Consider the following 27,798-nt stretch of genomic DNA (forward strand, 5'->3'; position numbering starts at 1 on the left):
CTGCAAAGCGCTGAAGAAGCATGCCAGTTGGCACGACACCGAATACTTCAACAGTAAAACAAGGACGCAAGCCACTACAACCTGCGCCGCAGAAAAAGTTAAGTACAACCCACGCGAGCGAGTGTAGATATGGACACCACTCCGACGCCGCGGCCTATCAGAAAAGCTTCTTTGTCGATACTTTGGTCCCTGTAAGGTTCTCCGACGAATTAGTGACCTAAACTACGAAGTCGTCGCCGATCGACACATCCGCTAAAAGCGGCAAAACAGCGCAGAAGTCGTACACGTCCTTCGTATGAAGCTTTATTATGAGAGGGAATGAAAATGCTGCCTTCCTCGGTTTGCCTTCCTCCATCGCGCATCAGGACGATGCATATTTCAAAGGGGCACTAATGCCACAGAGACTGTTTACGCTATCCGACATTATGAAGAATCAGCGTCCACAGTCTTGTGCGCACTCCTGCTTGGGGCCGCACGACTTCTGCCTCTTGTTCACGGGCACGAGTCAGTGTGGGTTGGAGCTGCGAAGAAGAAGGTGCGTTGGCAGATGAACAGTTTTTGTTTTAGAACGCTCTAGCGGACTCTTCCATCTTTTCAAACTTAATTTTCAGAGCACAAGTTCACCCATAATAAACTAGTTTTTGACATTTCTTCTCTTGCACCCGTTACCATATCACGCTTCAACGAGACCTAGAAATAGTAAACCAGGGGTGTAACACATGGCTCATGACACTAAACGTGTCGAAGTGTAAAATTACGTATTTCACCCGCTAACCTGTTAACTCATGGTTTTCTTATCACATCAACAGTACTGTCATATTACCGACCACGACCTATAAGTATCTAGGCGTGCACCTTACACCTAATCTATCATGGTCAGAGCACATAACTTGCGTAGGTTCCAGTGCATTCAAATCATTAGGATTCTTGCGTCGAAACATGCACAGTGCACCCGCCCCTTTGCGAAAACTTCCGTATCTAACTTTTGTGCAACTGCAGCTTGAGTATGCGTCTTCGATTTGGTCACCACATCAGAAATACCTTATCGAAGCAATAGAAATTATTCAGAATAGGGCAAGCCGTTTCATTGCTCACAACTATAGTAGCCTGTCTAGTATCACGCAAATAAAAAGTGAACTATCGTTACCGTCGTTATGTTCCCGCCGTAATATTGCATTGCTGTCATTGTTCCATAAGTTCATTCACTCTTACGACTGATCCCTACCCTGTTTGAATCATCGCGAAGATTGCACATCACTCTCAGTTACGCCTGCCTATATGGTGCGACGCATTCATTAATTTTTTTCCCACTACCTCGCGCTATTCGTTTCTAGAAGAGCTTACCAGGCAACATTGCTTCACTTAGAGATCATGACGCTTTTTGTCTTCAATTGAACAAACATTTTTCCAAACACTTGGCTTAGTATCCTTGATTTTTTATTAGTAAACCTTCTTTTTCATTAGCTATTGTAAGGGCGATTTTCTAACTGATGGCGTCTGTCTTTTCATACCACTGTCATACATTTTTTTGTTTTTTACAATGACGCAATTGTATGATGGCTGTTATAATGTGTATTGTGGCTGTATTTCGTAATATATTACTCCCACGCAATACTTACTATGTCGTGCGCAAAAAAAAATTCTTTTCCTCGTTTGCACGTATAGTTATCACTTAATGTCTTTTCTACTTGTTATTTTGTTTTTTGTTATTTTATTCTACTGCCCTGTAATTGTACTCTGTGGAAATCTTCCTTTACACTGTATTGAATTGTACTGTACACACCCCTCATCCTATGCCTCTAGGGGCCTGTGAGGTATTCTCAAATAAATAAAAATATGTTTTGAATGTGTGATGTCGAAAGGAAAGTTGAAACTGAATAATGACAACAAAGTAAACATCATCTACGTGGTACAGCTTTGTTTAGCACTCACTAACTTGAAAGATTATTAACCGTAAGCATTAAATCTTGACTGTAGTGCTTTAGCCTCGTGCAACGAAGATATTTGTAGGCTTATGAGCTCCTCCCCCCAATAGTGAACTCGCAACCACTGTAAGATTTCGGTTCCGGGAGCGATCTTATTAGGGGCATGATAAGCTCTTCGCTTTCCGCAATTGAGAAAGGGAAGTTGATTGTACACTTGTACATATAAAAGTACAGAAATGTGGGTCTTAAAATTAATCTGCAGAAAACGAAAGTAATGTACAACAACCTCGGAAAGGACCAGCGCTTAGAGATAGGTAATAGTGCACTTGAAGTTGTAAAAGACTATGTCTACTTAGGGCAGGTAATAACCGCAGAGCCGAACCACGAGATTGAAGTAACTAAAAGAATAAAAATGGGGTGGAGCACATTCGGCAAGCACTCTCAAATTATGACAGGTAGATTGCCACTATCCCTCAAGAGGAAGGTATATAACAGCTGTATCTTGCCGGTACTTAGCTACGGAGCAGAAACCTGGAGACTTACAAAGAGGGTTCAGCTTAAATTGAGGACGCCGCAGCGAGCAATGGAAAGGAAAATGGTAGGTGTAACCTTAAGAGACAAGAAGAGAGCAGAGTGGGTTAGGGGACAAACGGGGGTTAAGGATATCATAGTTGAAATAAATAAAAGGAAATGGACATGGGCCGAGCATGTAGCGCGTAGACAGGATAACCGCTGGTCATTAAGGGTAACTAACTGGATTCCCAGAGAAGGGAAGCGGGTAAGGGGGAGACAGAAGGTTAGGCAGGCAGATGAGATTAAGAAGTTTGCGGGTATAAATTGGCAGCAGCAAGCACAGAACCGGGTTAACTGGCGGAACATGGAAGAGGCCTTTGTCCTTCAGTGGACGTAGTCAGGCTGATGATGATGATGATGATGATGATGATGATGATGATGATGACATATAAAAGTGCTGCAGGGGCGTCTGCGTAAGCCGATGTTTGGTGTGTAGCGACACCACGGACCCGAGCTAACGGGGGGGAGCGAGGGTTCTCACCAGAGAAGGGTTGGCCACCCTGGTGTAGTATCCACTTAATACCTCCCACATGCAAACGTCCATTAGCTCACGGCCCTCAGTCCCAGCAGCTGCGAATCAACTGACCACGGTGGCAATCAGATCTGCAACGCAGCAAAGGAGGCTAAGAGTCTCTGGATACGGACAGGCTGCCATTGGAACCTGAATTGGCAACGTTTAACGCTAGAACCTTATCTAGTGAGAAAAGTCTAGCTGTACTATTCGAGGAGCTTGAGGGTGTTAAAAGGGGATATAAAAATTAACAGATCCCACGTACAGTGGGAATCGATGATATGCGAAGCATGAACAAGAAATGTTGATATGTCACTTTAATATCAGCACAATGTTAGAGGTGGAGGTAAATGATGCCGTCCATGACTTCTGTGTCATGATTATCATTTTTGGATGTGCCGTGTACCTTCGTCATCTATTCACGTCACGTATTACGAAATTTATGTGTAAAGCTATCGAAACGGCCGCGAGCACGCTATGAGCGTGGTATGTTGTCATGCTCTTACATGACACGCGTGTCAAGATTATAATGTTTCCACCAGTCATATATTTTATCATCCCTGGACGTCACTTAACACGAAATTTGGTATATGCGAAGGTTGCAAAAAGGCCGCGAGCGCATATTGAAGGGCCAAATATACTCTCATGCAGTGTCGATGCGCGCGCACACTAAATACACCGACGCAACGTTAGCAAAACGCGACCACTCTATAGTCTGAAGCCAGGTGTGACCAGCGTCCGTCCGCGCGGCCCGGCGGCAACCGGCTGAAATGCGACATGCTGCATTTCACGCCGATGCGTTACCCAGACAACACTGCGTCCTCCTCTTTTCGTGATGGAGGGATGCCAGACGCGCTGACACACGCATACGTCAAAGCAACGCAGCGCGGCGCGCGTCTGGGAGTATATGGCAGGACCGGTGCCTGGCGTGGTAGCGCCAGCGTGACGCGACAAAATGAGCGCCGGCGAGCACGCGCACCGCGTCACGTCGAAATGTTTTGGCGCCTTGACTGTGGATTGTAGTCATATTCTCATAGGACACGCATCTCATTAGTATTATGTTTTCACCAGTCACATACCTTCATGATTCATTGGCGTCACATAATACCAAATTTGACATATGTGAAGCTAGCGAAATTGCCGCGAGCGCATCATCAGTGTGTCATGTAGTCATGTTATCATATGACACGCATGTCGTGATTATCATGTTTGGATGTGTCATTTGCCTTAGTCGTCCGTTCGTGCCACGTAATATCAAATTTGGTATATGTGACGCTAGCGAAACGGCCGCGAGCGCATCATGAGCGTGGCATGTAGTCATGTTGTTACATGATACGCATGTCATAATTTTTATGTTAGGGTCTGTCACTTGTGTTCGCCATGCAATCATTCCATACCATACCAATTTTGCAACATGGCATGTGAACTAAACGACCGCAAGAGCTGCTGGACCATGAAATGTAATTTATGACATTCATGTCATACATGGCCTGATTTTCTTGTTATGAGAAGTCAAATATGTTCTCCATACAGTCATGTTATGCCATACTAAATTTGGTATTGATACCATTATCGAAGCGGCCAGGAGAGCTGAAAGTCGTAGGCGGCTAGATAGATAGATAGATAGATAGATAGATAGATAGATAGATAGATAGATAGATAGATAGATAGATAGATAGATAGATAGATAGATAGATAGATAGATAGATAGATAGATAGATAGATAGATAGATAGATAGATAGATAGATAGACAGATAGATAGATAGATAGATAGATAGATAGATAGATAGATAGATAGATAGATAGATAGATAGATAGATAGATAGATAGATAGATAGATAGATAGATAGATAGATAGATAGATAGATAGATAGATAGATAGATAGATAGATAGATAGATAGATAGATAGATAGATAGATAGATAGATAGATAGATAGATAGATAGATAGATAGATATCACCTGTCACTTTTTCATGCTGCTGGACGGAACACTGAACCGTTCAGAATTGACAGTGGAGGATGCAGTGAAAATGATGGCGCTTGGTAATTTGCTGGTGATGCGGTGACACTATTTCCTGCAACATCAGGTCACCAAGGTGCTTGTGGAATGAACAGTCGTGGTGGCGCTGACATGAGAGGTGACGGCTGGCCCAAGAACAATAGAATCTGCACCTGGAAGAGAATAAATCGTGAGTGTGACATTGTACCTGCTGTGTCATGACCCCATGACATAAATATTGCGACATGCTTGTCTGACACGATGTCAAACCTTTTTCATCAGCCACGTGTGTACATACCTGCACATTACTGTCTGTGGGCTGTGGGTATGACCCTCATCTGATTCAGTGCCTATGTTAACTCAGCAACACCGAGAATGCACTTTGGAAATATCGGAGTAAGCACTAAGGACACAGTACAACAGCACATATGTTGTCAATATTAGCAGCTTCACAATGAGTGAAAAATTTCAGTGAAAACATACAGTAAATATCACTTGCGGCTGCATTTGAACCTTGAAATTCCGGGTAGTGTAAATAGCCTCACTAGTGGTGGTAAATGCTCCAGAAAAAACTAAGCAGACATCGTATCTAAGCAATGTCGAGTGTGTTTGCAATGTTGGCTATCCTTGTTTAAAACAATGTAGTAAACAATAAATATGTACTCATATATGACTCAACAAGCTACAATGAAGCGCTGTTTTACCTGGCAGAAATTATGATATGCGCATCATGATTTTGATAAAACTGGAGTCTGTGCTCTTAAAATCACAGATGCAGGCGTAATATTCTACCATCAGCTACTCCTGAGGCATCAGTGCAATTGAAATACCTGGTGCGCCTTTCTTATGCTGACAGCTCCTAAGCTTACACAAAAATATATGCAGCTAAGACAGCTTTGCATCGAATCTTTCACGTGAAATTCATCTCCACAAATCATGAGATTCACTATATTGTATAAGGATTTAGTCCATGAGAATGTTTAAAAACCACACTTTTTAAAGTTCTTTTTATGCCCTCTGCTGCTCTGTGAATAGTAATTATATCTCAAGTATAACACTAAGAAAACTTAAAAAACAGTATGTTTCTAATGAGCGTGTTAAATCAAATATATGCAACAAAATATAAAAGTAAGTATGTATGGGCTTAACAAATATTTTGACACTCACCTGAGCCAATTACTTGCCCTGTAATATTTCAGTTCTCTCTAAAAAAAATAAGAGCTTTCCAATTTAGTATACAAATGTGGGCGCTATTGCAACTCATAATGTAAATAATTTTACTGTTTATAAGCTAGTAATGACCAATGCTCATTGACTTGAGACTGTGCAAAAAGGCATACCTTTTGTGAATGTAAAAGCTTCTACTGAAATAAATTGTAAGGTTTGTTTCCAATTGAAAAAAATACTTGATTCTATTTCAGTCACAATATTTCAGTCACAGAGTATCAACACTGTTTCCAAGTGAAAAATTGAATTGATTCTATTTCATTACCAACAATAAGGTGTCAATTATGTTCCTTTTAAAGTGGAAGTGACATCGAAGATGTTAAGTAGCTCTCACCCTGCAAACTTCAAACAGAACTGAAGAGAAAGAACACAACTTTTTAATGAAGGTTCACCTTAAAGGAATCAACTACTTTCATGATAAATGCCCCACTATGCTTTAAATGTTTTTCACTTTTTCAACCTTAGACCAGCAGTCTTTAACTGCAGATAACACCAGTCGTATATTCTGCAGAGGCTTTATTAAACGGCAGTAGTTAGCAGGGTCATCGTACTCCTTTTTCTCATCTCTGCGTCTACACTTTGCTGCAAATGCTCAACGGCAGGTAGCGTCACATTGTCACTGTAATAGCAGGCATTGTCACTTTACGACAGTTGTATTGGTTCATGACAAAACATAACCCTTTTTTCTGATTTCAATAGGACCTTTTCTTAAGTGTGGTGTTCTTGCCCCTTCCAAATTTTATCGCACAGGTAATAAGTTTTTGCATGTATTGGCGCCCCTTACCAGTGTTGCTGAAGCACACTATTCCATCTGTGTGAAGATATGTGCATGTGGTTAAGTGCACCCTAGTACGGTTTGGATTTCTCGTTTACTCATGCAGGCTAGTACTAGATAGCAAGTTAATAAGGTAAGCACAAACGAAATTGATATGTTGTGTGAATTTTCCTCATGCCTGTGCAGCTAGTACTCACCACTATGACGCATTGCTTCAAGGTATAAACACGGGCAAGCACCCAATCCAGGAACCACATCAAAAAAGTTTTTATCTCTCAAAATAAAAACGATTTAGTGACTTTTTCTGACAGTAACCAACGATGGTTAATACTAAGTGTGTTATTTACCATAGTTTGTTACTACGACCACCTCAATTCTAAATTTACAACCAAACATATGTACGAAAACCCACAACTTTCCAACTTTTTTACCAGCTATAAAAATTATTTCGCGCTGTACACATATCAAATTACTCTTTGTCTACAGAAAGAAAACCCTGATAATCAGCTGATACGAACTATTATATTTCAGTAAATATTATCTCTCTATGAAAATACCGCAATATTTACCATATTCTTCATGTACCGAAAATTCTACGATTGTTCTACACAGAAACTTTTGTACTAAACAAATTAGAGATTAACTGATTTTTAAAAATAATTACTGGGGTTTTACATCCCGGAATCACAATATCATTATGAAGGACGCCGTGGTGGAGGGTCCCAGGAATTTCTACCATGTGGTCATGTTTATGGTGCACTGACATTTCACAGTACACGGGCCTCTACCACAACCCGTTCATCACAACGCGCGACTACCACGGCCGGCATCTAACACGTGGCCTTCGGGTCAGCAGCCGACCACTACAACCACTATGCCACCGCGGCAGACGAAGCACACATTCCTTCTCTTATCTTTTAAAACGCATTTTACGCGTTTTGGTTTCTAGCTTTCGGGAAGAATTCATTTGCTGTTTTAGATTTCTTGAGTTAAAAGTTCTCTCTGACTGTTCGCACCTCGGAACTACGTGCCGCCAGCCACCTTTCATTATACGACGCGGAGGAGATGAACTTTGGCCCGACGGGGAGAACACGTCGGGCGCATGGCAACTAACCACACTAGACGTTATCCTGATGTGAACACTGTATCAAAGGAGCACATATGTAGTGTTTAAAAATTAGGTAGGCAGCACTGCAACCATTATTGACGTTTCACGAAGATTAGCGTCTATTTGAAAAGTAGTTCCGAGGCCTGGCGTACCTCTGTGGCAAAATGCTTCGTTGTCACGCAGAATCCTTGGGTTCAATTCCAGCTGGGACCCTGGCATTTATTCTTTGCATTTGTCGGGTCCACGCTACCGGCGTCGGGTATTTCTTAATGATCGCATGTTGAAATTGTCCGCGTATGTTGTCATCGTTCCTGGGTAGATAATAGGTGTCTATCATTTGTGGCACATACCGGCACACTAGCGGCACGTGCCCACCCGTATGTGCCACTGTCTGGCGGAAAGTGTTTGACGACGTACGCGACGGGATTGTGACCTTATTCATGTCTTGGCTAGCGCGTCATATTCGTAAAACCATCTTAATCTCCCACGCCAGTTTTGGTCACGCCAAGTTAAGGCGGTGAACACGAGAGCACCCAAACGTAAGCGGATAGATAGATAGATAGATAGATAGATAGATAGATAGATAGATAGATAGATAGATAGATAGATAGATAGATAGATAGATAGATAGATAGATAGATAGATAGATAGATAGATAGATAGATAGATAGATAGATAGATAGATAGATAGATGGATGGATGGATGGATGGATGGATGGATGGATGGATGGATGGATGGATGGATGGATGGATGGATGGATGGATGGATGGATGGATGGATGGATGGATGGATGGATGGATGGATGGATGGATGGATGGATGGATGGATGGATGGATGGATGGATGGATGGATAGATAGATAGATAGATAGATAGATAGATAGATAGATAGATAGATAGATAGATAGATAGATAGATAGATAGATAGATAGATAGATAGATAGATAGATAGATAGATAGAAAGTCGAGGATGTCCACTAAAAATGCTTCGCATTTAGTAAAAACCAAAGACAGCTGAACGATGAAAAAGTGACGTCATCTTCCGCTAAGTGTAACCATGTGTAGATGCGAAGCAGCGGGCGCTGACGCTTACATTGGTGGCGGCGTTGGCGCTGGCGCTCATCGTAGGTTTGCGCAGGAGAGAAACCTGGCGAGGCGCAAAGCTCGCAGTGATGGAGTGTCTTATACTGGAACATGCCAATCGCTGCTAATAGGCAGTGAGTGACAGTGCTAATAGGCAGTGAGTGACGCCGATTGGACGCAGACACAAGCAGTCCACTTTTAGTTAACACGTCACTGCCATTATATTTGCTCAACAATGTACAGCACTATATTTACAGCATTATATTTGCTCAACAATCTCCCACCAGCACAGCCTTGGAGGTCTAAATCCAATGCGTATATACATAAATATAAATATATATATATATATATATATATATATATATATATATATATATATATATATATACTAGAACGGTACATATATATATATATATATATATATATATATATATATATATATATATACCGTTCATAGTCCCGCTGCTGACCCGCAGGTCACGGGATCGAGTTCCTGTGGCGGCGGCTGCATTTTGGAAGGAGGCGAAATTGCTGCAGGTCTGACAATAACCCAAGGAATGCATGAAGGAAGTTATTAGACCAATTGTAATATATATTGTAGAGAAGATGATAAGTGCTACTCAGAAGGGCACCGCGTAACACTCAGTCTGTAAAGGGGATGACAGTTGATTGGCGGGGGGCACGGGCTAGTTCCGCCATTACCACTTGACTAGTCGCGACAACTCTCCTGGTGTATAAAAGAGTGCCGCTCTACAACACCTCACTTTGATATATATATATATATATATATATATATATATATATATATATATATATATATATATATATATATATATATATATATTACAACGGTGCATATATATATATATATATATATATATATATTACAACGGTGCATATATATATATATATATATATATATATATATTATAATGAGGCGTTTTAGAGTTGCACTCTTTTATAAAACAGGAGAGCGGTCACGACACGTCAAGTGGTAATGGCGGAACCAGCCTGAGTCCCCAGCCAACCAAACGTCGTCTTCTTCACCGACTGAGTCATACCCCCTGCCCTTCTGAGTAGCATTCATCTTCTTCACTACATTTTCCTCCCCTCCGGAAAAGAGCCATCCTGGCGACTCATGGGCAGGAGACAATAGAGGGATCGTAATACGGTTTTAGGCGGTCTATGTGGACGGTCTCACGTCCACGGCGTCGTTGATCATGGGGCTGTTCAAGCGGCTCCACGATGTAATTGACGGGTGAAGTTTGTTTAACCACACGGTAAGGTCCGTCATACTTGTACATCAGTTTCGTTGAGAGACCAGGGCTTGTTGAAGGGATGCGAAGCCAGACAAGTTCATCTGATGCATAAGAAGCCGGAGGCGTCGGGCTATCGCGGTGGTGTTTCTGGCGTTGCTGTTCAGCACTTGTGAAGGAGCGGGCAAGCTGACGACACTCTTCCGCGTATTTAGCAGCTTGTGATATCGTCGTCGACTCAGCAACATCCGGGTGGTAAGGAAGGATGGTGTCTAGCGTGCAAGAGGGCTCGCGACCATAAAGGAGGAAATATGGCGAGAAACCAGTGATTGTCTGGACAGCAGTATTATGCGCGTAGGTTACAAAAGGGAGAATACTGTCCCAATTGGTGTGATCGGTTGCGACGTACATCGACAGCATATCTCCTAATGTACGGTTGAATCTTTCTGTAATGCCATTTGTTTGAGGATGATACGCGGTGGTGGTGCGATGAATGACTTGGCATTCCTTGAGAAGCGATTCGACAGCGTCCGACAAAAACACACGCCCTCGGTCACTCAGAAGCTCACGTGGTGCACCGTGACGTAAAATGATCTGATGCAGTATGAAACGACCGACGTCGCTGGCTGACGCAGAAGAGAGTGGTGAAGTTTCTGCGTAGCGCGTAAGGTGATCGATAGCGACGATTACCCAGCGATTTCCAGCCGGTGTAATCGGAAAAGGTCCATACAGATCAATACCAACACGGTCAAACGGTCGGGCAGGACAAGGTAAGGGTTGTAGTGGAGCTGGAGAAGTTAGAGTGGGATTCTTCCGGCGTTGACAAGCGAGACAGGAACGTACGTAGCGACGGACGAAGCGATACATTCCACGCCTGTAGTAGCGGTGGGACAGGCGGGTGTAGGTTTTTAACACTCCAGCATGGGCGCATTGTGGGTCGGCGTGAAAGGAGGCGCATATGTCTGAGCGGAGACTTCTGGGAATGACTAGAAGCCATTGGCGTCCTTCGGAGAGATAATTACGTCTGTATAGCAAACCATCTCTGATAACGAAGTGCTGTATTTGACGGCGCATAGCTCTAGGGATATTTTGCGAGGGAGTTAGATTCAACAAGTTGATAAGTGAAGCGATCCAAGGATCTTTTCGTTGCTCCTGTCGCATGTCACTGACACTAAGTGCAGATACGTCGGGGGCAGGCGAAGACGGCGGCTTGTCACTACATCGTAGAGGTGATCGGGACAACGCGTCAGCGTCGGAATGTTTTCGGCCAGATCGGTAAACGACGTGGATGTCGTACTCTTGTAGCCGAAGCGCCCAACGGGCAAGCCGGCTGGTGGGATCTTTTAACGAGGAGAGCCAACATAATGCATGATGATCTGTAACCACGCTGAATGGGCGCCCGTAAAGATATGGTCGAAACTTGCCTATGGCCCATATGATGGCTAGACACTCTTTTTCGGTGACTGAATAGTTGGCTTCTACTTTTGTGAGTGCACGGCTGGCGTAAGAGACGACGTACTCATCAAATCCAGGTTTACGCTGGGCGAGCACAGCACCGAGGCCAACTCCGCTAGCATCCGTGTGTATTTCCGTCGGGGCAAGAGGATCAAAATGTCGCAGTATAGGAGGTGACGTAAGAAGATGGCGGAGTGTGGCAAATGCATCATCACAAGCTGACGACCAACTAGAAAGGTCTTTGTTGCCGGCAAGAAGGTCAGTCAAGGGCGATATGATGGAGGCAAAGTTGCGAATAAAACGACGAAAATATGAAGATAAACCGAGGAAGCTGCGAAGTTCTTTTAAGGTCTTCGGCTTGGGAAATTCGGCGACGGCACGGAGTTTCGTCGGATCCGGAAGAATGCCATCTCTAGATACAACATGGCCCAAAATTAGGAGTTGTCGAGCGCCGAAGCAGCACTTCTTCAAGTTGAGCTGTAGACCGGCGGCGGTGAGGCAAGTAAGCACTGTCTCGAGCCGCTGAAGATGCGTTGAAAAGTCGCTTGAAAATATTACAACATCGTCTAAATAGCACAGACATGTCTGCCATTTCAGGCCACGGAGGATGTTGTCGATCATGCGCTCGAAAGTGGCAGGCGCATTGCAGAGCCCAAACGGCATGACGTTAAATTCATATAAGCCATCAGGGGTAACAAAAGCCGTCTTGGGGCGATCAGCCTCAGCCATGGGAACCTGCCAATAACCTGAACGCAGATCTAGTGACGAGAAGAACTCCGCGCCTTGTAAGCAGTCAAGGGCATCGTCTACGCGAGGTAGCGGGTAAACATCTTTGCGCGTGATCTTGTTCAACCGGCGGTAGTCGACGCAGAATCTTATTGAGCCATCCTTTTTCTTGACTAGAACAACTGGGGAGGCCCACGGGCTGTTAGAGGGCTCAATAACACCGCGCTTCAACATGTCGTCAACTTGTTCCGCGATTATGCGACGCTCAGATGCCGATACCCGATACGGACGCTGACGTAAAGGAGCGTGAAGGCCAGTGTCGATTTCGTGAGATACAGTGGAAGCACGGCCCAAAGTCAGTTGCTGGTGGTCAAAACTGGCACGGAAGCGCTCGAGGAGGGCGATGATGTCGGTGCGCTGCTGGGCCGTAAGGTTGGGGTCGATGCAGCGCGAAATTGCGTCGGTGAATGATGGGGAAGAGGATGACGCGCAGCAATCAACAGCATCAATAGGTAGCGTAGTCGAGTGGTCAGGAACTACACGTGCACTCGAGGGATCAATGTCATCGGCAAAGCCCAGGCACTCTCCGCACAGTAACTTGGAAGGCGAGGGAAACGGATTTGATACATAAATTGCACTTGATCCATCGTGAATATTCAGAACGGCGAAAGGAATCAGGAAGCACTTGCGGCGAACAGCGGTACATAGGCTCAGTCGGTACGACAAAGGGACGCGTGGACGTAGGCGTTCGCGACAAAGAAACGTGGCCGTTTGCGACAGGTGGACGCCGGGTTCCGTTCAGTGCTTCGGCATAGGTCAATGGAGCAGCCACAGGTGGTGCGTGAGCTGTTGGTAGCGCCTCGGACACTTGCTCCTGGACTACTCGCTGTATTGATGGCGCTAAAGTAGATGGGGCACTTTCGGAGGTATAAGGCACGAGGGACAACTGGCGTGCGACCTCCTCTCGTACAAATTGCTTGATCTCGAGAAGCAAAGTGGTGTGATCTATAGAGCCAGCCGACGTTAAAGCGGAGATGGTTGCACATGGCGCGGTAGCACGACGAGTGGTGTCACGCTGTTTCCAGAGCTCATCATAGCTCTGACACAGTTGGATCACTTCCGCTACCGTTTGCGGGCTTTTGGCGACAAGCATCTGAAATGCGTCGTCAGTCACGCCTTTCAAGATGTGTTTGATCTTCTCGGCTTCTGTCATGGCCGAGTTGACACGCCGGCAAAGGTCGACCACATCTTCAATATAACTGGTGTAATGCTCACCATTCTGCTGAGCCCTGGTACGCAAGCGCTGTTCGGCCTGTAGTTTGCGAAGTGCTGGACGGCCAAACAAGTCCGCAAACGCCGTTCGGAAGGCCGACCAGGTGGGGAGGTCTCTCTCGTGATTGCGGTACCACAGACTGGCGACGTCGGTCAAATAAAATTGGACGACAGTAAGTTTGTGTGCATCGTCCCACTTGTTGTGCTTGCTCACCCGGTCGTATTCGTCTAGCCAGTCTTCCGCGTCTTTGTCATCGGTTCCACTGAAGGTAGGTGGATCGCGTTGCCGAAAGGAACCAAGACAGACAGGAGCTGCAGTAGTTGGAGCCGAGGCGGCCGCCTGCTGATCATCGTCCGTGGACATCGTAGCAACTGGAGGCAACGTACGGTTTCGCAGTTCCAGGATTAGGCGTTACCCAGCACCTCCACCAATTATAATGAGGCGTTTTAGAGTTGCACTCTTTTATAAAACAGGAGAGCGGTCATGACACGTCAAGTGGTAATGGCGGAACCAGCCTGAGTCCCCAGCCAGCCAAACGTCGTCTTCTTCACCGACTGAGTCATACCCCCTGCCCTTCTGAGTAGCATTCATCTTCTTCACTACAATATATATTATATATATATATATATATATATATATATATATATATATATATATATATATATATATATATATATATATATATATATATATATATATACCGTTCATAGTCCCGCTGCTGACCCGCAGGTCACGGGATCGAGTTCCCGTGATACGTAAGACGCCCACAAATATACGTGCTTTAGCTTACGTAACATTTGTTCGCCTTCAGCTAGAATTCGCTTCTGCAGTTTGGTCCCCTCATTACAGCTATTTAACTAACATGCTGGAATCAATCCAGAATGTTAGTTAATGTTAGGACTATGAACGGTATATATATATATATATATATATATATATATATATACCGTTCATAGTCCCGCTGCTGACCCGCAGGTCACGGGATCGAGTTCCTGTGGCGGCGGCTGCATTTTGGAAGGAGGCGAAATTGCTGCAGGTCTGACAATAACCCAAGGAATGCATGAAGGAAGTTATTAGACCAATTGTAATATATTGTAGAGAAGATGATGAGTGCTACTCAGAAGGGCACCGCGTAACACTCAGTCTGTAAAGGGGATGAGAGTTGATTGGCGGGGGGCACGGGCTAGTTCCGCCATTACCACTTGACTAGTCGTGACAACTCTCCTGGTGTATAAAAGAGTGCCGCTCTACAACACCTCACTTTGATATATATATATATATATATATATATATATATATATATATATATATATATATATATATATATATATATTTATTTATTTATTTATTTATATATATATATGTTGTTTAGTGGGAAAGTTCAGTGGGTCTGATACGTAAACGAAAAGAACCTGGTACACGTACGAGAAACCAAGCAGTTTCTTTATAGATATAAGTTTCGGCCGTGGCGCGTCCTTCGTCAGAGAATAAAAAGTGAACAAGGCATATGCCGATTTTAAGGGCCCTTGATATCTCAAAAAAACGTCAGGAGGTCAAAATGAAACATCGCTGACAATTCATTTTGATCTATCACCTCGTGTAACAAGATAACTGCTACAACTTAAGAAACGTATGACTAGGGAGCCATCGCATCAGTGAAACATATAAACCAGTGAAACGATGATGAGAACGCGAAGCCGACACGAGATTAAGTCTACTTGCGTGGCAAAACTGATATCAATCACATCTACTTCAGCACGGTACACAGAAAAGTACTGAAAGATCACCAAAGTTTTTTTTCCAAGTCACCATGGTCGCTATACAAAATATAGAACGTGCGACTTTAATGCAATATGCGGTGGAAAAAAAGTGGCGCGCATTAGAAAAAAAAAGAGCGTGTGTGACGGGAGGGGGGAGAATAGTGTATGAATATGATTAACTTTGTCACGCACAAAGAAAGGTGACACGTCCGATGCTTTCATTTATGCCAGCGTGAAGACTGTTGAATTTATTGATGAGAAAGGATTCGCGAACTTCTCGGTCATGATGAGTTTTAAATCCAGAAAGTAGTATGGTAGCCTTGATGTTTGCAAAGGGGTGACCTGCCATCTGGACATGTTTAGATAGTGGAAGATCAGGTAGGTTAGAAGCGTGGGCTCTATGGTTGTTAAAGCATAATCTGAATGACGTTTCGGTGTGACCGATGTAGTGCTGGTGGCATGTGGAGCACTCAAGCATGTACACAACATTGGTGCTGTCGCATGTGATGTCTCCGTTGATTGTCATGGTAAAGCTTGAAGCGCTGCTAGTTACGGAGTGCGAAGTTGTCATGTGTGGGCATACCTTACAACAGGGTTTATTGCAAGGGTGACAGCCAACATATATCGGTCGGTTGTTTATTTTGGACGAAGTTAAGGTATCACGCAGGTTTCGCGATCGACGATAAACTACCTTGGGTGGTTTCGCAAAGATGTCTTTTGGGTGGTCACTTTGAATCAAGATGTTGTGGTGTTTCTTCAGAATGTTGTTTACATTTTGAGCTGATGCTGAGTGTGTTAAAATAAGATTTACACTGTTACTTACGAGCTTGTTGATAGTTTGTTACCCGTGAGCAAATCCTCGCGGTCGATGTTTACCGCCTTCTTCAGGGCGTCATCAACAATTCGGGAGGGGTGTGTTTGGTTAGTGCACCTCGAAGGTACTCACAGTTGCGAACAAACTCATTTTTGTCGGAGCAGATACGTTTAACACAAAAGGCTTGACTGTATTGAATGCTGGTGTTGCAGTGTTTAGTGTGGCTACTTTGAAAATGAAGGTATTGATTTTTGTCAGTCGGTTTCCTGTACAGCTTCGTCATCAGTTTTTGATGGTGCAATGTTACCGTGACATCAAGGAAAAGGACACCGATGGCTGAGTATGAATGCGAAAACGAGATATTTGGATGGACATTATTGAAATCCACGATGAGAGAAAGAAGATCGGATTCGCCATGGTGTCATAATAAAAAGATGTCATCAGTTAAACGTTTGTAGTAGAAAAGCTTCAAGTCACAGCGTGAAAGGAACTCGTTTTCTAGGAGGCCCATAAAGATATTTCGAGAATTAACGTAAGAAGCGTGGCCAGTGGGGATAAATCAATTGCTTTATTCAGATCAGACTCGTTGTACGCACGCACAACAGCCCTGATACCATCACAGGGCGGAATATATGATGCCGGGCCAATCAGCTCCTTCAACAACCAAAAAAAAAGACCCTGGTGCCTCACTCAAGCTACAACCTACGAGGACAGCGTGGTGCTCCTTTCAATGGAACGAACTGACTAGGAACCACTAGGTTAGGTAAGAGTGCTTACCCTAATGCATCTCGCCGTTTTATGAGAATACAGAAAGTTATCAAAAAGCGTACTCGCTGTGAATCACACGCTTCCGCTATGAAGATGTACTCTGCGAATGCTACTGCGCCTAAAGGTTTGCGCCTGGTTTGAAACCTGCGGTCTATGAAATATCAAGTGCACATATTGCGAGGTGGAATGAGACGCTCAAACGGGCTTCTCTTGAGTTGACTAATATTGCTCCCAATCATTATGAATCGTTCACGGAAGTTCTTGCTAATAAGGAAAAAAAGCTGCCTGCCTTGTTCATAGCACTGACAAAAAGAGTGCGCTTCATCGTATGAACAGTAAAAGTTTATTAAAATTAACTGCATCAAGCAGAAGAATATGGCTCGAGATAACATTACACTTACACTTCACTCCGAATCGCATAGAAACCTTGAGCGCTCTAAAATTGAGAAACCAGGCACACAACAAACCAATATATTGAATTTATCACGTTACCAGTTAACCTCTATAGAATCCAGGGTTTTCTCACTAGAGCTCAACTTTTGTTCCAGAACTGGAGGCTACCATTTATTTCAGCTCATTTTCTGTCTTCACAACTGTGAAAGAAACATGCGATTGCGCGAGTACTTCTTTGATCGCCAATCGACTGAACAAATCAGTTCCACGTTACCAACTGGTAAGCACTGGACTGCGCTTTCACAGCGGGATGAATACCTCGACTTATACGTACGAGCCGTGCAGCAAGACATACTTAAAGCGTACAAAAATCGTTCGCCTTTCCGTCATAACCTCAGCTTTAAAGAGGCTCAGGCTATTGAGGCATTGGCAAGCAGCAGCGACATTGTAATCAAGCCAGCAGATAAAGGTGGTGCAGTTGTGGTAATGGATGATAAAAGTAACATTGACGAAGCCCAGAGAAACCTTGACGATACGAAATACTACAGACGCCTTAGCAATGACCCAACAGAACAATCCGGTTGCACTATCACTGATGTTGTGGCTGAACTTGAGAAAGAAAACAAAATCGCTCAATCTGCGTTGCGTACGCTTATTCCCCTGTGCCCGTTGGCGGGTAGGTTTTACACCCTGCCTAAGATTCATAAAGAAAACAATCCTGGTAGACAAATCGTGTCTGGAATAGGCACGGTTACTGACAACATTTCACGCTATGTTGATAGCATTATCTGTTCCATTCCTGTCACATTTACTTCATATATCAAAGACACGAACGACTTTCTAGACGATATCAAGGATTTACATATTCCTGTCGGCTCTTTTTTGGGAATTCTGGATGTTTGCTCCTTGTACACTAATATTCCGCACTTTGATGGTATCAAGGCTCTTGTGCGCGCGAACAACGAGTCTGATCTCGATAAAGCAATCGATTCATCCACACTGTCCACGCTTCTTAAGTTAATTCTCGAATTATACAATTTTGAGTTCAATGGTCAACATTAAGTCCAGGTTAGTGGCACATCCATGGGCACTAGAATTGGCCCCAATTGCGCAAATTTCTTTATGGGCCTCCTAGAAAACGAGTTCCTTCCACGCCATAACTTGAAGCCTTTCTACTACAAACGTTTTATTGATGACATCTTTTTGGTATGGCACCATGGCGAATCCAATCTTCATTCTTTCATCGAGGATTTTAATAATGTCCATCCAAATATCTCGTTTTCGCATTCATAGTCAGCCAGCAGTGTCGATTTCCTTGATGTCACGGTAACATTGCACCATCAAAAACTGACGACGAAGCTGTACAGGAAACCAACTGACAAACATCAATACCTTCATTTTCAAAGTAGCCACACTAAACACTGCAAAACAAGCATTCCATACAGTCAGGCCATTCGTTTTAAACGTATCTGCTTCGACAACAATGGGTTCATTCGCAACTGTGAGTACCTTCGAGGTGCACTAACCAGACAAAGATACCCTCACGAATCATTGACGACGCCCTCAAGAAGGCGGAAAACATCGACCACGAGGATTTGCTCACAGGTAACAAACCATCAACAAGCTCGTCACGTAACAGTGTAAATCAGATTTTAACGCTCAGCATCAGCTCAGAATGTAAACAACATTCTGAAGAAACACCACAACATCTTCATTCAAAGTGACCGCCTAAAAGACATGTTTGCGGAACCACCCAAGGTGGTTTATCGCCGATCGCGAAACCTGCATGATACCTTAACTTCGTCCAAAATAAACAACCGACCGAACTATGTTACCTGTCACCCTTGCAATAAACGCCGTTGTAAGGTATGCCCACACATGACAACTTCGCACTCCGTAACTAGCAGCGCTTCGAGCTTCGTCATGAGAATCAACGGAGACATCACTTGCGACAGCGCCAATGTTGTGTACATGCTTGAGTGCTCCACATGCCACCAGCAATACATTGGTCACACCGAAACGTCATTCAGATTATGCTTTAACAACCATAGAGCCCACGCTTCTAACCTACTTCATCTTCCACTATCTTAACATGTCCAGATGGCAGGTCACCCCTTTGCAAACATCAAGGCTACCATACTACTTTCTGGATTTAAAACTCATCATGACCGAGAAGTTCGCGAATCCTTTCTCATCAATAAACTCAACAGTCTTCACGCTGGCATAAATGAAAGCATCGGACGTGTCACCTTTCTTTGTGCGTGACAAAGTTAATCATATTCATACACTATTCTCCCCCCTCCCGTCACACACGCTCTTTTTTTTTCTAATGCGCCCCACTTTTTTTTTACCACTGCATAATGCATTAAAGTCGCACGTTCTATATTTTGTATAGCGACCATGGTGACTTGTAAAAAAAAAACTTTGGTGATCTTTCAGTACTTTTGTGTGTACCGTGCAGAAGTAGATGTGATTGATATCTGTATGCCACGCAAGTAGCCTTAATCTCTCGTGTCTCCTTCGCGGCCTCAGCATCGTTTTACTGGTTTATATGTTTCACTGATGCGATGGCTTCCTAGTCATGCGTTTTTTAAGTTGTAGCAGTTATCTTGTTACACGAGGTGATAGATCAAAATGAATTGTCACAAATGTTTCATTTTGAACTCCTGACGTTTTTTTTGAGATATCAGTGGCCCTTTAAAGCGGCATATGCCTTGTTCACTTTTCATTCTCTGACGAAGGCCGTGCCACGGCCGAAACATAAATCTATAAAGAAAAGAAACTGGTTGCTTTCTCGTACGTGTACCAGCTTCTTTTCATATATATATATATATATATATATATATATATATATATATATATATATATATATATATATATATATGTATATATATATGCTCACGGCTGGTTATTTTTTCATCCACTTTTCTTTCTTCCTATTTACATTCCATTGGTTCTAATAACTTCCCCTGTACATTCCTTAGCATTACTGTCTGTTAGATCTCATTAATATTGCGTTAAAACACGGAAAAATGAGCCCTTAGGTATACACTTCTTTCCCTTATATATATATATATATATATATATATATATATATATATATATATATGATGTGGCAAGTGTATGGTTGTGCAGTTCGAGCAGCCGTTTTCAGGGGCAAAGCTCCTTAGGAGGTGGGTTGTTCCCTCCTCCGAATGTAGTATGTAGCCACCTCTAGATTATGACTTGCTTAATAGATGGCCTTGGATGTATATGTCCTTGGGAAAAATACAACAAGATGGCTTTATTTGTTTTTGCAGAATATCTACGGAGTGAATAATGGTGAGTTGGGTGAAGCGTCCGCCAGTGTGTCCAACCGTACGTGCGTCCGTGCTTTTGGCCATCCGTCCCCGAGTCAATTCGTGCGACCGTCCGTCTGTCTGTCTGTAAATGCTTCCGTCCGTGCGTTCACCCGTCCCCGTTTCCGTTCGTGCTTCTGTACGTTCGTTCGTAAGACTGTCTGTCTATCCGTCTGTCTGTGCATCTATGCTTCTGTCCGTCCATCCGTACTTCTCTCCGTAGGTCCGTTCGTCCATCCGTCTGTGCGTCCGTGAGTCTGTACAACCGTCCATGCTTCTATCCCTCTGCCCGTGCCTCTGTCCGACCGTTCACAAGCCCGGACGCATGGACGGATGAATAGAACTTTGATAGACACTGAGGCTAGCACAGCCGAACAAGGGAGCGCCTGCCTGCTCGTTATCCTCGAGAGGACGCACCTGAATTTCGTCAGGTGGTGCAACACTCTATCAACATTGCGAATATCGAGCGTAAGAAACAAGCGATGCTCCGCAGCAATAACCTTTAACACGCATATCCGAGGAGCTCCCTCCTTCCCGTGAGCTCGTTGACGCACACTCCGTGAGCGCTCTATGTCGCATCAAACGGAAACAGCTGAGGCAGTGAACACAATCTGCACGTGGTGCCGGTCACAGTGTCATCGCCTAATTCATTCTTACAACGTGGCCAGGTACACCAGTAAGATCAGAGACTTATTTCCGTCACGGATATGACGTTAAAATTCACATGCACAGTATGCGAAGAAATTAACTAGAAGAAAAAGTTTCGCAAATATGCGAGACCCGGAAAACGAGCCCACGAAGTTTCGATTAGCGCCAGTAGTAAGCGTGCGCTTCTTCTGAGCTATCAGCGCATTTTTGAGGCACTCTTTGAACGCGTGTGTATGCTCACAGTCGTTCACTGTGTACCTGTGCTCTTCGTTTGTTCGGTGGTGACGCTGCCTAAGAGGTATGAACACAAGTACTACATTATGACATCAACTAACACCGGTAGAGAGCGCTGCGGTAGTCTCAGCTCTTTGGCGCCTCGATGACATCATTGGAACGGACACTGTGGCTTCAGAGCCTACCGACGCAGCCTAGTTGGCGTTGGCCCTTCTTTAGACAAAGTGTAGCACTGCCTCCGCAATCGGTTTCGACCAGGTTTGTGGGGCTAATTTGACAGACCACAAGCGCCGTCTGTATTTGCGACACGCTGATTAGACTCAGTGACGACGCAGTTACGTGCTTCGTCTTCCGCGGTGTGCTTGCGCGGGCAGTGTAGTTTCACCTTCAATATTCAACAATGGTTATCTCCCCCATCTACTGACACGAGTGCTATGGTACCGTCTAGGAGAACTCTTGGATCAAGCGCAGCTGAAATACAACGGCATTGTCAGGTGAATGCTGTGCAAGTGAGTTCGATGCAACATTTACATACCAGGGTGAAGCGAGAGGCCTTCGTGCATTCATGGCCCATGCTTAGAACTGTCTCTTTCGTTTGTGAATTTGAATTCATGGCGACCGAACTGACTGCCATACATATACGAGTGCAGGACGGAAATGATCGTATCGCCACCTTATCAGCAGGACACTGCTCGCCAACACGAGCTGCATGCCAAGCACATATACATAGGCCCGCAAAACACCCTCCTTCATTGCAGCAGAACATGTGTTAAAGAACGATTGACTGAAAACGTGTTCGGTTTCACTTGCATGGTTTACTAACGCTGTGGTTCAAGTGTGATTTGCTAACTATTCAGTTGCGTGCAGTGTCTCCGGAAAGTGTATACCAGTCGGCGGTCGTTGATTGTCGTAATGGAGATGTGTCATCAAGTATCAACATGGGTGAATCAACATCTAAGGGTGCTGCAAAGAAGGCTTAAAAAATTGCCATAGTGGAAAGTCCTTCAATGCCTTGCTAGCAGACGGGAAGCCAGCTTTTGTCCTGCCAAGATTACCAAAACGTGCTCTTTTCTGGTAGCGCCCCCTCTGAGATGAAGTGGCTTTGATATGTTAGTGTAAACACTACCTTCGTTCTATATTGAAGGATAGTTGTTCCCGACGAAATAACACACAGAAAGTAGTATGGGTGACTGAATCTCTAAAAAATTTTGACCCCAGTTAGAGGCTTAGTAAGGAAATCTACTAACTACTACGCTACCCGCAATAGTTTCCACATAAGGCTTAATTGGTGTGCCAGAAAAAACGATACGTTTGGAATTACATCGAACAGCAGTTGGAAACACTCGGGGAAGAGGCCTTGCTTGGACGATGGCACACACGTTTCTTAAGAGTAAGGGAGGACAGCTGAAGTTTTCAGTTGTTCTGTACTAGCCATGAGCCCACACATGTACGCATGCATACGTCCTATTCTGTCAAATGTGATAAACTCGATTCATTTTATTATTTTTTGAGTTTGAGTTTCAGTTTGAGCTTATTTAACCACGTGACAAGTACACGAAAATACACTGGATACGTGGTTTGGTGCGAAGGGAAAAAAGCTGCATTTCACAGCTTGACTGGCCCCTTCACCCAGAAAAAAATCTAAACTACAAATTTACAAAAACACAAAAATTACAGGCAGCGGTAAGAAACACGAAACACAAATACAAAAAGAAACACGCATGTGGCCCATGACAGCAAATAATAGAACGAAAACTCTGAAATACATACAAAACTTTTTATTACAAAGCAATGTATGAAAGAATAAAAACTGAATAACCATTACAGAAATCACCCAACATTTATTTACAACACAACCAGCACATCCGATTTAACATTTTAGTCTTAGACAATATACGCAGATTATCAGTTGTTAGTTTCCATTTGTTCATCACACTTGGAAGAAGGTAACGTAGTGTTTCAAATCCATAGTTTGTGCGAGGACAGGGTACGTGCCAAGTCTCCGTACACCGATTAACGCCACTGGCAGGATTTGGTTGCAATTTGCCCCGCCGCGGTGGTCTAGTGGCTAAGGTACTCGGCTGCTGACCCGCAGGTCGCGGGTTCGAATCCCGGCTGCGGCGGCTGCATTTCCAATGAAGGCGGAAATGTTGTAGGCCCGTGTGCTCAGATCTGGGTGCACGTTAAAGAACCCCAGGTGGTCGAAATTTCCGGAGCCCTCCACTACGGCGTCTCTCATAATCATAAGGTGGTTTTGGGACGTTAAACTCCACATATCGATTTGGTTGCAAGGTAGCCAAGGTGCGTAAAAAGATGCTTCCTCGGCATATTTCTGATTTAAAAGCTGACAAAAGCTGGTATTCATATTAACAGGTAATTCTTAAAATTCTATATTTTGCAAATATTGATGCAGTGTGTGCGTTATAGGATACACCTTCAATGCACCGCAAGGCATTTTTTTGTAACACGACCAGGTTCTCTAGAGATGCTTTAGAGCCTGTAGACCAGACCAGATGACAATAGTGTAATTGTGAAGAAAAAAGAGCATTGTACACTAATATTTTTTTCATTTTACAGGTAGTATGTTCTTGCATCGACGCAACACACGTAGAACTTTACGAAGTTTGTGACTAATGTGTTCTGCATGGTAATTCCATGGCATGTTTTCGGGAAAATGGACACAGAGAGTTTCAACTGTTTGACAAAGCTTAATTTCAACGTTATTAAGTATTAGTTCGTGAGACGTTTCACATGACCTTGCTTTCGCACAGAACAGTACAGCCTTGCTTTTAGAGCAATTAATGTGTAGAGAATTTGCCACAGTCCAGGCATATATTTTATTTAGTATTTCGTTAGCAGAAACACTGAGGTCATCAGCCGTTTACCCAGAAAAAAATATACTGCTATCGTCCGCGTAGATTACATATTCTACAGAGCTGTCAATACGTTCAATATTGTTGATAAAAATATTAAATAATAGGGGTCTGAAAATGCTACCTTGAAGTACACCATTCTCAACGTTCATAGATGATGATAGCTCTCAATTGATTGATACACATTGTTTCCTATTAGATAAGTACCTTCTGATTTAAGCTAAAATGGTACCGCGAACTCCATAACAGTCAAGTTTTTCTAGCATATCATGGTTTATTCTATTGAAAGCTTTCGAGAAATCTAGAAATATTCCTAGGGTAAATATTTTTGCTTCTATATTTCTTAGAATCAATTCTTTTTGGTATATTAACGCACTTTCGGTTGAGAGACCTGACGGAAAACCGAACTGTGACGGCGTAATAATGTGTTTAATAAACAAATCAGATAACCTAATGAAAATAAGTTTTTCACACCCCTTAGAGAAAATTGGTAAAATGTAAATTGGCCTGTAGTTTTCTAAATTGCTTTTGTCCCCACCCTTATATATAACCGTTGCTTTAGCGTTTTTCATTCTCTGAGGAAAAAGCCCAGTGGTGAACACGAGATTATAAATATGTACTAAGCAGGCGCATATAAAATCTAAAATGTTTATTATAGGTTCTAATTTTAGGTCATTTATGTCCTTGCTTTTACTCAATTTGAAATGCTGAAAAACGCTGATGACCTCTTGCGCGTCTGTAGGATTAGTAAACACAGAATTATTTAAAGCAAGAGGCAAATAACCTGATGAATCACAATTATGGCTACTGTCAACTAGTGAGGTAAAGTACTCATTAAATTCTTTGCTAGTACTGCCCCTTGTATATTTTATTTTCGATCACCAGCTCACTAATATCATTAGACACTTGATTGGTAGATATATTAGCATTAGGCTTGTTTGATAAGTGCTTAGAATTGGTGACACCGTCAAACATCTTGAAGTGATAATCGCGTTTAGCTTGTTTATGTAGTTTAGTGAGTTTATTTCTGTATACCTTAAAAGCTTTAAATTTATCGGGGTCTCGCTTTATCAGAAACTCTTGATACAACCTAATTTTTTTCTTTTATCATATTGAGTATTGCGGAAGAAATCCAAGGTTTGCGCGCCCGTTTTGATCACTTTAAAGCTTTGTAGGTAAAATGTTTTAAAACACAGAACATAGAGTATCAATAAAACAATCATAAGCAAGATCAGCAGAAGAACTAGATAAAACGTTGTTCCAGTTTAGAGTTCTAATTTCATCTCTAATAGAAGATAGCGTCCGCGGATTAATTTGTTGAAAGTGAACGACAGGGAGGATTTGACTCCTTACACTGGTTATGTTTTCTATGACTAGTTATATGGGCAAATGATCACTTATCGGGGCACGCAGGACGCCTGCCTGTAACGTACTGTTTGTACTACTTGTGATAAACAAGTCTAATAGAGTAGAAGTGGTATGAGTAATACATGTTGGAATGGTAATTACGTTTGTTAAGAAAAAAGAAGCAAGAAGGTCTGAAAGTCTCGTCTGTTTATGTGTGTCGCTCAACATATCTATGTTAAGATCACCTCCCAGCACTAGTTTTTAATTAAATTGGTTTACAATGAAAAATAGGTTCTTTTTTGCTGCGGACATCTTGTCTCGCGCCGTTCTGGTGACGAATCTGACGACCACATTTGATTTCTTTCTATCTTTCGATAGTACACGGTGCGCGACGTCAATGTCGTTATCTGTGACATCAGTTCCTAAGCACTTGGCGATGTTTGCGACAGTTTTCTCCAAGTTTTCTTTTTCTATTAGCGGAAGACCTTGAATTTCACTATTCATATTTCGGCTGTATTGCTTCAGCTCGACAATTTCCCGTCTAGCTTCTTTCAGGTCCCTCCACTGTTCTTCGTTTTCCTTACGACACTGCGCACTCTCAGCCTTTACCACGTCAATCTCCTTGCGAAAAGCCTCCACGGCAGTCCTAAAGAGCTCAAAGCTTTCATTCATGAAAGCAATAGCACTTCGAACACTTCCAAGTTCAGTGACTATTTCAGTGTTCGAGGAAGCGACCTTAGCTATTTCACATTTAACCTCAGTCGAGAAGACGTCAAGTCTTCCCACCAGATCACCTAGAAATTTCACAACCTCTTCAATGCTATTAGGCTGCCTCTCAGCAAGGGTGACCGAAATATTGCCCATGTCGCCCGAATTTTTATCCCCCATGGTTTCAAGCACTTCAAGTAAAAATTGCACGAAAATGCTCTTGTGCACACAAAGCAAGAGGCAAAGATTGAAGATTAGAAAGAAAATACTGTTGTGACTACAATGCCCAATAAAACTTCAGCAGCAGCAGCAGCAGCGACGAAACTAGGTGCATATAATTTTAAAGATGAAAGTTAACCAACCTGCAAAGAGTGCAGACAGTAGGTCAGCGTGCGTCCTTTCGCCGTCGCCGCTGCTGCCTTAGTCAAGCCAGTTGCAAATAGACAACGCCCCCCGCACAAACTTGATAACAGCTTGAAACTGCAGCAGGCTAAGGTAGATGGCGGTTTCGGTAGCGCTGTCCAGGTCACTTTTCTTGATGATATGCCGGTATCTGCAAAGAGTGCAGACAGTAGGTTAGCGTGCGTCCTTTCGCCGTCACCGCTGCTGCCTGAGTGAAGCCAGTTGCAAAGAGACAACGCCCCCAGTACAAACTTGAAAACAGCTTGAAACTGCAGCAGGCTGAGGTAGATGGCGGTTTCGGTAGCGCTGTATAGGTCACTTTTCTTGATAATATGCCGGTATCTGCAAAGAGTGCAGACAGTAGGTTAGCGTGCGTCCTTTCGCCGTCGCCGCTGCTGCCTGAGAAGTTTTAACGTTCGGATAAACAGTGATAACTTGGATTATGGTGGGCATTTGTAAGATGTGTACTTTCTTTACTAATTTCCGATGTTTTGTATGTGTATGTACAAGTTAACAATAAAACTTCCCTTTCTTAATCGCTGAACGGTGATACTTTCTCATGCCTCTAGTAAGATCTCCACTGAAGCCGCCATCTGGCCAT

General features: G+C 43.4%; 1 long non-coding RNA gene across 1 annotated transcript; it reads right to left on the reverse strand.

Moving 5' to 3' along the window:
• Positions 1–287: 287 nt before the first annotated feature.
• Positions 288–27,418, reverse strand: LOC142768021 (uncharacterized). Its single transcript, XR_012885231.1, has 3 exons — positions 27,158–27,418; positions 4,972–5,183; positions 288–521 (listed from the first exon to the last, which is right to left on the reverse strand). It is a non-coding gene; the product is annotated as an uncharacterized LOC142768021 (long non-coding RNA).
• Between the last annotated feature and the right edge of the window lie 380 nt (positions 27,419–27,798).

Source organism: Rhipicephalus microplus, chromosome 1 (assembly GCF_043290135.1).
Source record: "Rhipicephalus microplus isolate Deutch F79 chromosome 1, USDA_Rmic, whole genome shotgun sequence".
NCBI lineage: Eukaryota > Metazoa > Arthropoda > Arachnida > Ixodida > Ixodidae > Rhipicephalus > Rhipicephalus microplus.